A 16,110-nucleotide genomic window follows, 5' to 3' on the forward strand; every position below is an offset into this window, starting at 1 on the left:
GATACTAAGGGACTGGTCCCCTCGTTTGCACAGTTCGGAAGCGTCAACCTCTGACAACCAGGTTGAATGCTTACCGTCGACCAGCGAAAGTGAAGGTTCTAGACGATGAAGGGGAAAGAGATTCCCCTGCGAACTGTGTGAAGGCAATCACACCCTCCGCCGTTGTCCCTTTTTAGACGAAGCAAAGAGAGTTTTGGAAGATCAACCGATTGCACCGTTGCTACTTCCTCCTGGATACCAAAAACTCGCGCCAAGTCCTTCGTTGGTCGAAAATACAGTTGGCCCGCTCATAGGGCCAGATGAAGTGTCAGTCACTGAAAGTGAACCTACTGAATCCGGACCAAACGAAAGTCCAAAGGTCGAAACGGCAGTTGACTCGGTTCTCCCTTCAGAAGTTTCATCTTCAAATACCATAGTCACTGAGGATTCATCTTCAGTTGACACCCGCACCGAAGAGAGTAAGGATGACACCGTCCAGATTCTCTTCATCAACACCGATTCTGATGAACATCAGGGCAATGTGCCCACTCCTTTATCACAGGAAGGAACATCGTCAGGGTCATACCTGGCCATATATTCGGTCCCACCACCAAGCAACCTAGTTGTGTCCTTTGATTGGAACCAACTAGGCAGACCCCGGTTACCAGTCAGTATACCATTTAGAATTATAGTCCAAATATACAAAATGGTGATGGCTGGAACTATCATTGATGAAGGGGCATCTGTGAGTATCCTGTCCTCTATTGCTTGGAAAGCACTGGGTTGCCCGACGCTTTTGCCTGAGACAAGAAATCTCTCGGGTTTTGACAAAGGAACCAGTCGACCATTAGGGATTCTACCTAATGTGCCTATTACCTTGAAAGAGAAGGCCGTCAAGATGAACTTGATGGTCGTCTAAGGACCCTTGGATTATAACCTACTCCTTGGACGAGACTACATATATTGCATGGAAGCAATAGTCTCCTCACTCTTTCGAATAATGTGTTTTCCATACGAAGGAAGAATGGTCAAGCTCGTAGCCCAACTTTTACTTCCGGGATCACGCATCGCAAGTAGTCACATACCTATCCTCAATGGTCTATTTGATCAAGAAAGGTCTCTACCTCCGGTTCTTCTTCCTGATGAGTGCGGGTAATTCGGGAGAGGAAGGCCGGAACCCAGGGGGCATGCATCCTGGTCTGCTCTGGAGGCAGAAAAAACCTTGGGTGTAAAGTAGAATTTCCGCGGGAGAATATGACTAGTCCGTACCCCGTCCCCTCCTTCTTCTTCGTAAAACAGAAGAGCCGGCAAGAGCTCTCATGCGGAAGAAGGGGCAGTTAGGAATGGGGTTGTTCTGGAAAAAGATTCTTTTGTTAAAGTTAAGTGTGTGGCGGAGCATCGTCATTCACCTTTGTCTAGAAAAGTGGGCTCTGCCAAAGAAGGGATCCGTTTGCGGCAGCAAGTAGTAACCATCTTTGGATAAAAGGAAAGCCTCACCCATTAAAACAAATGTTTTAGAGGATAAGTAGGGGCAGCCTCCAAAGAAAGGGATTCAATTGCTGCAACAAATTGTAACCATCTTTGTGTAACCTAATGATAGACATCGCCGAAGAAAGTTTCTGTTTGAAAGGATTAGCAGAACGATCTTTGGGTAACCTGAAAGAGGTAAGCCTCACCTGTTGAAAACAAAGGTTTTTAACGGAAAAGTAGGGGCAACCTTGAAATTAGACTTACACCTGGGGGCATGCAAACCTCTTGGAATGCAAGCTCGGGCGGCTTTTTAGTTTTAGGTAGGACTAACCCCGCTAACCCGTAGATAAGCCGATACCCGGCTTTCACAAAGAGAGGATATGGAGCAATACGTAGGGAGATGAAGCTCTTTAAAAAATAGCGATCTTCCATGAGACCTTACTACTTTATGACTGGTAAAAACGAGCAGTTTTGGCAAAGTTCATGCTCGTTAAAAAATAAACGCAAGATCCGAGCAGTTTTAATGCGGAAATTCATGCTCGTTAAAAAATAAACATAAGCTTGTGAGCAGGCTTTCCCCAGAGTTCAAGCTCATTCAAAAAAAAAAATGAACCGGTAAATAACCATTTGAGACCGTAAATTCATCAGCCATAAAAGCCTTGGTCGTGTTTGTGTACCGTCACCTCCACTTTTCATTTGGCCGATCATTCACATCCACTTGATTGTTTACCTATTTTGAGGAACAGCTGCGAAGAGTGATCCCACCTAGCCATCCTTGTAATACTGCCGTGATTGGAAAATTCCAACCTGTACCTGGAATCTGCTGCTATCCCTGTTTATCACTCGTTCCTCAAAAGATGAGTCTTCTTTGAGCTCTTTTCACTGACTCGTAAAATATGAAAAGTTTGCCGAGTTTTGGCCTTCCAGCTCGTTAAAAGGACCGGAAGAGCTATCCCTCCTCTAGATTTTAATCTTTTTGGACCTGAGGGATTATTGCACAAAAAGATCGAGCGCTTGTCTAGTTCGGCTCGATAAAGATATTGAACATTCATCCCTTCTGTATTGTTTTATACTTTTTCGGACTTAAGGGATTAGATGACGAAAAAGGACCCCTGGAGTCCACTTTATGTACCCTTTTCAGACTCTCAAAAGATGAAAAGGACCGAGTTGTCTTTGTCGCTGGGCTCATTAAAAATATTAGATAGCGACAAACTTGTCTTTAGATGAGAACGAGTTTCCCTATCGTTAAGCTCGTTAAAACATAGCGATGGGTTTGCCCGAAGGGCAGGTTATAGAGCAAGCATATGTTATCCTCCTCAAGCTTGACAAAAATACAGAGGTACTGGTCAGAAATGACTGGGGAAAAATTGGGAAGAACCTCAAAGCTTAATGGTAGCAAGTCGCTCTTGAACATGACACTTTTGCCTCCGTAAATATCGGGTTGGGTTATTATCATTCACTGGTCCCTTCACCATGGTCTCGCCATACCATCCATACATGGGGTAATGCTACCGATCCATCACATCAGTGTCATTATATGTTCAAGAGATGTCATTCAGAAAGTGTCAACCGGGTCCCATCCACTACCATACATCATCTTTCATCCTTCCATGACCGCCACCCTGAATCATATTTCACAGATTGTTTTCACCATCATCACTAGCTCCGTTCTGTGTCACTGATGTGGGATTCATTAAGGCCCTCCTTTGACGGATCACTTCTTGTCGACATCAGCTCACTATCCAAGAAGTTGATCTAGGGACACCCCCTCAGTACTTTGAAGCTTGCATGCCTCAATGGCAAGTTTCTCACTTCCGGCGATAGGTATACATTAATGACCTTCGACCGGGAGACTTTGCGTGGTGTTCGACGTCAGATCCTATATTCACGCCACGTGAATTGTGTTGCAGTACCTTGAGGGTCATCATCATTATCGGTGATTCCTCTCGCGCTTGTTAACAGTTTACATTATTGACTGGTAATCAAGCGATGTCTTTCCATGTTCGACTTCAAGAAATTCTCACATGGATCGACTTGTACTAGAGTGAAGATCGGACAAGTTTGAAGACCCCGGGTCTAGTTTCATCCATCCGGGCTGCGATATATATTCAGGAGATAAAAACATAGACATGTGCAGCAGATGATCATCCTACTAAAAGGATGATAATTAAAAGCAGAGAATTATCAGTCTATTATCAGACGATCGTCTGTTTATGTACAGCAAATGTATTTATAAAGCTGAGCATGGGAAATGCCCGCATCAGCTAGATCATGAAAATAAAGTATGAAAAGATAATGTATTGTATTGTATTTTGTTACAGGTCACCTCCCGACGATTGAATGAACTTCAGATCCTCCTAATAAAGCATTTCACCCGATAAACGACCTCATACTTAGGGGGCAACTGTTATAGACATTTTTGTGCCTTACAGCATAGAGCATGAAATGTCGATAATCTAAGAGATCCAAAGTCCCTAAACATGTTGTTATTACCCTTAGAGGAACAAGGTCAACAAACCACAGCACTGCAAATCAGTTCTCCACTGAAAAACACTCAAAAACAGGTCAGTTTTGGATCAAAGCAGCTGCTCCACTAAGCATCTGCGCTGAATGTCAAAAGCTCTATGGTGTACCTGCGCTGCATAGCAAGTGCAACAAAGGCTACCTACGCTGGGAGTACTTTTACATGTGGAGGAATCTTTTTCTCAATGTGCCAGTGCCCAGGAAGCTTCCAAAAAGACACTTGATCAAAAGATTCGCCTAATGATGAGTTAAGAGCTTCTAAAACTCCAAGTGGAAGGTAGAAACTCTGAGTGAAGAACTGAAGAACAACTGGAGTTGAAGAGGACAAGTAGTCACACATCAAGCTGACTTATCTTCACTCCAAAACTCTATATAAGGATCTCATCCCATGGGATCTGGAGGCCGGAATTTAGTGCAAAGGATTGCTGTTGGTTTACAGTTGTGAGCATTGGGTGATTGCTTGAGGGAGGTGAAGAAGAGATTTCTCTCCGTCGGGAAGGTGATGCTGGATTGGACCTCTCATGGTTTATCACCGCCTGAACCTTACTTCCATATATTAATAAAGCATTTGAGGTTCTTCTATTCGCATGTGTTTCAATGGTGTATTGTCTTACTTGCGTCTTCGATTTATGCTAATCCTTGAATCGATTATGAATGCATGCCTCTGGTAGTTTCCTTTTCTTGTCTTATTTGTAGGATCTCGTGTAGCTGGGCCCGTGAAAAGACTTGGATCTGGGAACAAGTGGCAAACAAAGGAGATTGGATCGACCATTTGTGCAAGACATCGGTAAGTGGATCTCTTCCTTCTATCTCTTGCATGTCATAAAGAAGAAACTTTAGATAGCTTTGCTTTCAGCTGTTGCTAAGGAACTGTCACCCTTAGAGTGGGTTAGGGTCATTCCGAGTTGGATACTTTCCCCCACAACAGGGTGTGAGGGTGATATCATTTAATTCACATTTATGGAGGGTAATGCATATGGGTTTCTTCAACTATCTCGACATTCCATATGTTTCATTGTTGTAGGTATGGAGGTGATGCAAGAGTTTGGGAGATTGGATGTGGCTCAGATGCTATCTGATAGTCGGTCAAAAAGCATTCATGCCTTCATCATACAAGGTGTTAAGATGGAGAATCCAAGGGAGTAGAAATACACTTGGAATTTTCAAGGTACCTCCTCTCACCATAATTTCACATTCCCTATATACAAACATTGGTTAGTAGCTTTGTATCTTAGTTTGTCTAAAAGCCTAGGGTGGCAAACTTACATCATGTACTTAGGGTGGCGACTTTTGTTTCTTTACAGTTCTGGGTTTGCTCTGGTCACCTGTGTCTTACTCCATTTTCTCACTCACTTACATTCATTACGAATCATTGTGGGATTTTACCATGAGAGCCCTCTTGCTTCGAGACTAAGGAAATCACTTACTTGTTAATTATTTCATGTTTCATCTCCATCGAAGTTATAGGAATGGTTACTGGTGTGTGATCTTTTAGTCATTTTTTTTCCATTGTAGCACTGTGGCAAGTAATTTTTCATGGAATCTTCAGGTTTTAAGTGACGGTCACCGATGTTCTTTATATGCTTCTTGCATAATTCCTCGTCTAGTCCCTCCTTTGAGTTGGTTGTTGTTTTTCCCTTCACAAGCCTTCAATCTGTCAAGCCATATGGAATATCTTTTAATTGCCTTATCCTGGCTGCTGGAGTCTGGTATAGTGGTTCCTTTTCGGTTTGGTTTTAATCGTCATTCCAATTACATGCTCCAAGTGATAGTCTGAAGGTTACACAAGTTTAAACTCTCGTCTGGTTTGTTTTATAACGAATGTAGCTCCTATTTTAGTTTGGGTAAAGTCTGAAGTGGGTATCTCAATTATATTAGCCTTGAATTATTATTCACTGACTCTGAACCCCCCCCCAATCACTTAATACGTGGTCTTTAGGGTAGTAGTTGTCCATTTTGGGTCTATAGTGAAGTATCATCAGGTCAGTGGGTTTTCCAAATCTCTCCTTGTCATGATTTCTTGCATGTCTTGCTCTCACATGGCACCGTGCCAATGTATGCTTAGTTAAAGAGGCAACACACCAGGGGCATACTCCTCCAAGCAGTGCCGACTTTTTTATTGGGAGTCAACAACAAATTTTTTTGATTCTTTGCCTTTTGAAATTTGAAAGGAAATCCACAATCTTGAAGCATAGTAATTTGGAGAATTCTTGTACCACTCAGATTCATAAGTCGTATATAGGGGAAATACCAATTGGGTAGCCGATCCAAGTAAATGGAGGAAGAGACAACTATACTTTCTCCACTCAATTTCAACTCAAAAGAAGATGTCTAAACTTCTTCATATGGTGTTGTGAGATAAAAAGATGGACAACTACACATTATTTTTTGGTGAGGAGGACATAAAGAGGATCCTACAAGACATTCACTATGATATGGATGAAATAGTGGTTCGTCTGAACAAAATGGAACATTACATAATTTAAGATTTTAATACTAATTTTTAGGCACCTCAGAATGGGGAGGTGATCATTAATTTTACTCCACTTAACATGGCTAATGCACCTCCTTCTCCAGATCTCCTGATGATTATCTTGGATGAATGAAACTATAACTATTTTTGTCTATTATTTGAATGTTTGGTCTCTCGTCTTTATTTTGTCATAGCCAACTCCATTTTGCGTATATGTTTCGTCACCATTCTCTTTGTCAGACTCCTATTTTCAGTATGTTAAGTGTTGACTAATAGTAATCTCCAAATATTTTTGTGTTTGTAAGTCAACCATTGTGTCATGTTGTTAATATATATGGTTGTTATTTTGTCATAAAGTTACCGGTATTCAAACCAGGTCAACATGGTTTTCAAAGAACATCAAATATAATTCTGCTCTATTTTGACTATTAATAGAAATCAAGGGATGAATATTACACAAAAAAAAGAGAAATTATGTCATCATGCAATTAGAAGTGACGACCCTTTCTTTTATTAGTTATTTATGTTTATCATATTTATTTTTATTTGTGTTATTTACAATAGTGATAACGCTTATTCTTTTATAAGGTTTATTATTATTATTATTATTATTATGATTATAATTAATTATTTATATATATGAATATTGTTTATTGAAAAAAAGGGAGATGTATTTCAAAATTTAATATTGAAAAGATTATGATATTTTATGTAATTTAATTTAATTTTATATTTGATAGAAATTTAATAAAACATTCTATGTGAATAAATACATATATAGCAGGTTAAGATAAATCTCTCAACTCAAAATATTTTGAGTACTGAGAAATTTATATTTTGAGTACTGAGAAATTTACATCTAGATTGATATTTTATCCTTCACAATGCTTAATATTTTGAGAGTTAACGTGGATCTACATTAGTGATTATGTTTGCTCATTGAAATCTGTTAATTGGGTATGTTGATGAATGTTCACGTAGAACCCCACATTTGTAGGGATAAATATAATTTGCCAACATATGTGTCTTTCAAGCATGTTTATGTGAGGATAGGTGCATTTAGACTCTACATCATGTTAGGAATAGAATCATAGAGAAATAAAATCAAAATAAATGTGGAAACAAAACATACAATGAAATAATTCAAAGGAGACATCAAAATAGGTGGCTCACCTAATTTGGTCACATCCATAGAGAAATGGCCAATGCTTCCTTTTATTCCATCCAACAAAATGAAGTCATTACAACTTGTAACACACACAGTGCAACCTTCTCTTCTCTCTCAATCATAATGTTATCTAAATAACACATAGTTACAATACAATTCCCTCATGAAAAGAGGGTTTTCATCAAGGGTAAAAACCTTGATATAAGATCTACCGTTAAATCTATGACCTAATGATGAATGGTGCAAATTAAATATGAAATTACAATATTTTACAAGGCAATTTTATAAAAAAGTTTCTCTTCAGGGGCACTACCCCTAAAGCCTCACCAAGGTTCCTCCAAAGAGTTCTTTCCACCTCTGGGACCCCGTGGAAACAATAACATGGGGCAAGGTCCCTACACCCCCATTTGCACACTTTTTACACTATAGTGAATATATTGTTGTCTCGTAGATCCCACCTTAGTATCTTATATTACAGTTATAAAGAAACAAGTTTCCCCTATATCTCTATGCACACAACCTTTCATATATAAATAGAAACAAAGGAAGGCATGGAATATGCACCTAATTACCTTCACATGTCGATGTAGACTATGGAATTGATTTAATAGCCATAAATCCTACTCCTCATCCAGAGATGTTGCTCCAGCAGTTAGAACATGTCACCTACACATAATCATAAAATAATAAGGACAATCCTTTGCCCCTAATAGAAGGAAAGTTAATGTGCATAAAAGAATAAAATAATCCCATATAAATGTATATCATGATCTCATATACAACAACATGTCAGTGGGGGGAACAATCCAGTGATCTATATAAGTGTATATCAAATAAAGTACAATCAACTTGGAAACAAAGTAATCCTCTCTAGTTCCTCAATTTTAACCTTCCCTTGATTCATAATCATAGATTGGGATCATCCATGCAGTAGGGAAAGGCCCCCTTGTGACCATTCTTTAGCATGACATTACAATATACAATATCTCATTCCTCTGCACACATGATAGGGCTTGGTTATATAGGCTTTTGCTATAACTAGGTTGATATATTTGGTCACTTAGAGTTAAGAGGAGTTAGAAATTTTTCTAATAATTGATCTTAAGCCAATTCATGACACCCTCACTTGAGTTGATCATCTTAACAAAAGCAAATTCTAGAACATTGAGTCATCATCACTACATGAACAAAAGCATCATGGGTAATTTGAAAATGCCATGGCAGGATGTACACTAGGATGGAGTAATGATACCCATGTTAATAAGGAATAAAGTGAAATTAAGTATATGTATGAGAAAAATCAAGGGTTAAAGGGGATGCACTTCATCGTGCAACTAATGTGAGTTGAAATAAGGTATATCTCAACACAATGAAGTGGTAAATAGTGTTATAACAAATGCCCCTTGATGCATGAGGTTAGAAGACAAAAAAATGGATGAAATGCATTACAACAAAGTAAAAAAATGCAAGGAAGGAGTCACAAATTAAGGAACTAAATTTGGAGAAACCATGACAACCAAGTATCAATCACATATAGATTATTCCCGAGGCAAGCATACCATGCTCAATATAAATAATAATTAAGCATGGTTGCTAAAATTATATACTATGAATCCATGACATGAAATGCTAGCCCATGACCACAAAGAAATACATAGTGGATCGATGCAATAAATAAGGATACCCTGACCATTAGAAAATACAATATGGATATATGGCATAACATAGATAGTAGGACCATGGACACATGGAAGAAGTGGTGTCCCTGAGTAGTCATCAAAGTACATAATATGGTACAAAATCCATTGTAGCTTGGGCGGGGTTTCATATAAAAGGGAGATGTCCCTAAGCCTAGGGTCTTCACACCAACCACGATGGTATGAATCTACATTGTAACAACCCTAGTAAAAAGATTCATGTAAAAATATATAAGGCCATGGTCATGGGACACATATTACAAGCTGAATGGTGGGCAAAACATCCTAGTGGGTGTTCATTTTGATTATTAATTGGCAAAGGCAATGGCTAGGGCTTTGGAAAGGCAAGAGGCATTTTTGGCACATTTATTTATGAAAATAATGGAAATTAGGAGAAAATGAAGGTGAAAGGTCACAGGTTGCATGTGAGGAGGAAATTGAAGGAAAATAAAGGCTTCATTGATAAAAAGGCTTTTGAGGATCAATGGGCAAGCTTGGCTAGTGTAAGCTTGGTCAGTTCAATTTTGGTGTAGGTCTCTTCTATTCTCTCTCTCATACTCTTGGGGACTTAGAGTTTTCTTGGAGCACTCTTGGAGAGTGTGGCATACTTGGATTTTTGGAGAAATAAGGCAAAGGAAGAGTAGGAAAGTGCAGGAGGACATCAGGATCAACAACTACAATGGGTTTTTCTTTTAGGTACCAAGTTGCAAGTATGTTTTCCTCACTAGTTTTGGCATGCATGTGGTTTATTGGTAATGATCTATCACTGGCATGGAGGATTGCCTGGATTGACATTGGATTTTCCTAACCTTGTCATTTCCTAGATAACCATGTTGTTGTGAGTTCATTTCTTTATTTTTCTGATTGGTTCTCATGTTTCCTTTAGCTTGGGTTGAGTTATTAGTTCCTGGAGCCTTGGTTGGACAAACACTCTGCAAGCCTTGTAAATGCTTGGGTTGAGTTATTAGTCCTGGAAGCCTTGGTTGTACAAACTCTCTAGAAGCCCTTGGTGGGTTGAGTTACTAGTCCTTGAAGCCTTGGTTAGACAAATGCTTTGGAAGCCCAACGACAACTGTGGGTTGAGTTACTAGTCGTGGAAGCATTTTTTGGACAAATTCCCTAAAAGCCTGATGACAGCTATGGGTTGAGTTACTAGTCCTGGAAGTCGGGTTGGAAAAAATACTCTGGAGCCCTGGAAGGCTTGGGTAGAGACCAATCTGATGATGGTTTTGTGATTTTCAACCGTGAGGTGGAATCACTGTTTGATGGGTTGAGGTGGTTTGGCCTCTGGAAGCGCTGGATGGTTTTTATTGATGTGTTTTATGAGATCCCACATTCATGCTTGGAATATGGAACGAGGGTGAATGAATAAAGAGATATTTGGCTTAGCCATTCTACGATCAAGTGGAACGTGGTAGTCTCATACCGGGTTGGATTTTACATCATTAATATGAGGTTATTTCTCCTTATTATCTCATGATTATTATACTGGTTTATATGTGGGTTCTATGGCTATTGTATCCTTGGTATCTTTGTTGTCATTATTCTAGTTATGAATATGTATTATGGTAGTGGCTATGTATGGATCCCATCATGTTTTTACATGTATATGAATGAACAATGTATCTTTGGCCTAATGGATGAAACTACAACTAAAGTGATAAGGAAATAATTTGATCCGAATTTAAACAGGAACACAACAAATTACAGATATAACCATACAAAGATGCAACAGAAATAACACTTCCTTTGATTAATATCAAATAATGAAATATACTTACAAATAGTATGGAAATGAGACTAGCTCGGCAATGGTGGCTTATCTATGAGAAGAGATGTGGTGGCTACATGCCTCTGAACTACATTACAATGAGGCTCAAGGGCCTTTTTATTATTGAACAATAAGAGCAAACCCTAAACAACCAAAACCCTAACATGAGGAGATGTAACACCAAGAGTTTATGTGTAGTATACCTAGGGGGGATAGTATGGGGTATAGAGGAGGTACCCAAGGGAACAATGTAATAATGGGATGGACCATAGTAATAAATAAAGTGGTTAACCAGTATCATGTAAGGGACCACAAGTAGTTAGCAATAATGTAATAAGCCCATTGTATTAGATAGATGGTATTGAGGGAACCATGGTAATGACCCATGGTATTGTGTATATGAAGCCTATATAGAGGCTAGAGACTCCCCATTGAGAGATGTCAAGGAATATTGTATGGACAAGCATATGGCTTGTGGAGTGTTCTCCTTAAGGAGTGAATGTATGGTGTTGCTCTACCTGAAAGGTTTTGATCAATAAAGAAGAATTTCTATCTATATTCAGATCTTATTATTTCTGGTGATTATTTACAGTTATTGGGTATATTTCTATTATCATATATTTTCAAATCAAACCCTTAAGGTAGGGCAACACCATACATTCACTCCTTAAGGAAGGAGAACACTCCACAAGCCATATTCTTGTCTATACAATATTCCTTGACATCTCTCAATGGGGAGTCTCTAGCCTCTATATAGGCTTATTACATTATTGTTGACAATGAACTATAGTGGGGAACCCTTCACTCACATCTGGGAGTGGAAGAGACGCTCCTCCTCCTCTGGATCTTTGGGTTCCTCCTTCTGGATCTTTGTGGTGGTGACGATGGCGTTGGGCTCTGCATCAATAATCTGCTTCCCCTTGTCATTCCCCTTGTTGGGTTCTGACTCAGAGTTAGAACATGCATCTGATTCTAAAGCCTTCAGCTTGGCCACCAGTGATTTCTTGGCCTAACACTCGCTTGTGTTGTGGGTGGAGCTCTTATGGAACTCACACCACTTTCCATGTCCTTCTTCGGCTTTGCAATGTTGTCCTTTGCTTGTGGCCTTGGCAGGTTGTCCTGGTCCGTACTGCCTTGGCTTTGTCCTTTGTTCTGTAGTTTGGGGGCACCTTTCCCTTGCTTCATATTCACAGGTCCAAAGTCTTGCTTCTTCTTTTTAAACTTTTGCTCAAGCTTGACAACATATCGGAACGCCGTGCTGAGCAAGGAGATGTCTAGGAACTCCATCCCATCCTGGATGTATCTATGTAGACAACTGCGGTAATTGAGTACCAAATGTTTCTCAGAATTCTTGATGCCCAAATTTGTACGCAGGGTATGAAAAACATTGGTAAACTTCGACACATCTTGGTCCCTTCCCTGCCACAATGTGGTCCACTTTATGTATTTGTCCTCATAGCTCCCGATAGGGTAGTACTGCTCTTTGATGGCATCCTAGAATGAATTCCAAGTGGGAGCAACTAAAAATAATGAGTTTGTACTTTCATCCTTCTACTCACAATAGGTTTCCCACCAGTCCTTGACATGGGGGGCAGGTTTGAGAAGAGAAAAAGTAATATTTTCTCGACTGGAAAAATCATGAACATAAAAATATCCTTCTAACAGATTCAACCATTTATCTATGATGTCTACATCTATTTGGCCCTCAAATATGGGAATGTCAAAGTTTACTTGTACCTTAAAAGTTGTGGAGCCTCCAGAGTGGCTGTTGGATGTGGATGCGCTGCCAATGTGCAACCATTGAAGGATATGGGAAAAGTTATCCATCATCGCATTCCTTTGTTTCTCGAGGGCCTCCTCGAGCAATATTTTGATAGGATTTCCCGCTCCCTCATCTTTCTTTTCTTCCTCCATGGGAGGCCGTCGGGATTTACAAGGTTGGTCTTGCAAAGTTTCAACCAGTTCGAGCCCTAACTCCTTATATCCCGACCTCGTTGCGGACATGCAAAGAAAAACAAAAGAAAGAGCATACCACTCTGATACCACTGATCCAAATTTAAATAGGAGTGCAACAAATTACAAATATAACCATAAATACAGAGATGCAACAGAAATAACACTTCCCTTGATTAATATCAAATAATGAAATATGCTTATAAGCAATATGGAAATGAGACTAGCTCGACGATGGTAGCTTATCTCTGAGAAGATATGTGGTGGCTACATGCCTATGAATTGCATTACAATGAGACTAAAGGGCCTTTTTATTATTGAACAATAAGAGAAAACCCTAAACAACCAAAATCCTAACCCGAGGAGATGTAACACCAAGAGTTTTTGGGCCCGGTTGGAGTTAGTTAGGCAACCAACTTCCCAGGGTCATGACTTGGTCATATTATCTCAGTTTGATGTGCATGATTCCCTGTTGGAAAGATCTCTCCGAGGACTACGATGGAAAAAACAACATAACAAAAGCTGTTGGCAGTAGATTGCAAAAAAAACGTCGTTTAGTGCCTCAAAATGGCTCCGGAAGTTTAGGACCCGAAAAACTACTAAAAATAGTAAACGGTGCTACAATTAAGGAAACTAGAAAAATGGAAGAAACAATGGTGGGGGTCCAAGTGGAATTGGTGGGTGGTCCCCAATATCCACTTGGATCACAATTCCTCATAGTGAATCTTTGATAAATATCAGACCCCTATGCTTATATCTGTTATTTAAACCTGTAGATTTCATTCATGCCAAGTGTTTGATAGAATGTCAATCCTAGTTGGGGATGGTCAGGCCTAGTCCTGAAGTTAGTTTTTGGTTCATTAGTCTTGTCATCATGTGTATGGATTCCGGAAGTTACAACAAGTTCTGGGCAGTGGCTGGAATTCTAGGCTTGAAAAGTGCCTTAAATTTCCCAGACTCTGGCGCAGGTATGTTGGAAATATTCCCTGAACATAGGCATGCAGGCTTGTGGGAGCGTCCAAAGCCCTCTAGATGCTGGCATGCCCATAGCATGGGAGCGTCCAGAGGTTTAATATCTTAAAAACTCAGTGGGACTAGGGGATGGTTAGCAGAAAGGTTGGGATGGTTCCTAGGAGTCGTATTACTGATGTTGAAGGTATGTATGGTATGTTTCTGTTGATTCCACTTCCTTAACGTGAATTAGGAGGTTGAATCATATCATAGTAACTTCTCATCACATGTTTACCCCAGTTGGCCGGTTACTTGGGTAGATGTGGGAGGAGGGTGTTACATACATCATGTGAATAGAGGAGCTTATGTGAAGCCTGGTAGAAACCATCTAATTACCAGTCATTAAGGTATACCATTACCAATGCAATGGGACCCACCAATAAAGAGAATTGACCCCAAGGTACCTATCACAATCCATCGAGTATGAATAGATGAGCTAATGTCAAGCAACCATGGGCTTAAGTGATTAGGGATAAATAAAGAAACATGCTATCGATCACGATGAAGCCTGCGACTAAGGAGTGCAATCTCAAAGGTACTAATGGTTTCTAAATCCAACTCCTAGATGATGAATTGACGTTAATAAGAGGATAACCATCATATCCATAAATTTCCTTCGATATTCCACTAGGCAATTCATCATGACAGATTTGATAAAATATACTTAAAATCCAAGATCTACACTATTACATTTTTATTTCTCTTTAGATTTATATATTTGTAGATTACTGCTAATAGCGTATGCATATTAACTAAAATTATGCAGAAAATAAATAACAATTAAATAAAGGATCACACACACATTTGACAGAAGATATGACGTAGGAAACCCTTTTGGGAGAAAAACCAAGCTGGAAGATGAGGTTGTTATGCTCTCTTTCTCTTAATAGAAAATGTTTGTGAGTACAAAGAAGTATAACCTATGGTCTATGGGCTACTACAATGCACAAATCCTCTCTGTGTGCTCCATCTCCTATCCCTCTCAACTATTTTTCTCAACTATGGAACAAATGTACTCAAAAGAATGGAGCCCCTTTTCCTCGTAGCAGCCCAGTTATAACACAACCCGATAGGCTATTAGCGATTAGCTTTGACTACTTCAACTCTCAACCAGAGTTACAATATAGACTCTTCTAGAGTCTTCTACATCATAATCACATGGCTATCCCCATTTTCATGAATAATGGGGGTTGATGTGGAATCCTTTCGAATTATGGTGATGAAAACATGAAGGTCAACTTCTGAGTGGCATAACCTTTGCATATGAACTCTGATTGATGTGATTCTTGCGTCATTAGAAATGTCTCTGCGTGTAGGATAGGAGAAAATGATGCCACACTAAATAAACAACGTTTTACCCCAAAAACCATTGTTTTATGCCTCAAAATTCTCCTAGAAGGTTTCATACCTTAATTTGCCAAACTAGATCCCACTGGTAAAAATGGTCCTGAAAGTTGATTCCTCCACTTTTTCCACTTTGAAAGCATTGAGATGGATGAAAAACAATATAATGATATAATTTGGATCACCATCAAAGGAGGACCTTGATGTATTCCCCATCAATTGACATGAAATAAACCCAGAGATTATGTGAATAAAGAACCAAAAAAAATTGACACATGGATGGTCGACACAAAACGTCAACAATGACTATAGATGACCAACTAAGGTTAGAGTTCCCTTGAACATATAGCGACATGACACAAAACTGACTTGGTAGCATCAACTAATGAGCACCACATGATATCATGCAACAACATAGGGGGCATTGAAACATGCTCCATAATGACTAGGAGAGTAACTAATTGGATGAGTAAAAGGACGCGTATGTATTGTGCGACTCCTAGGTAAGATAAAACCCATTAGTGATATATTGAAGCAAATAGGTGCCATGTTAACTGATAACATGATTGATGCTACCATTTTGAATGATATATTGCAAACATGTTTCCCCCTCTCTCTCTTTCTCTCTCTCTCTCTTGTTTTATTATCTCCTTCATAACTCCACATCTCATGACAAATTGTAATAGTTAACTAAGTAAACTTGACTTAGTTAGCTCAATTA

The sequence above is a fragment of the Pinus tabuliformis genome, chromosome 9, assembly GCF_031772625.1.
Source record: "Pinus tabuliformis cultivar Carrire ecotype Pingquan chromosome 9, CPIR1, whole genome shotgun sequence".
NCBI lineage: Eukaryota > Viridiplantae > Streptophyta > Pinopsida > Pinales > Pinaceae > Pinus > Pinus tabuliformis.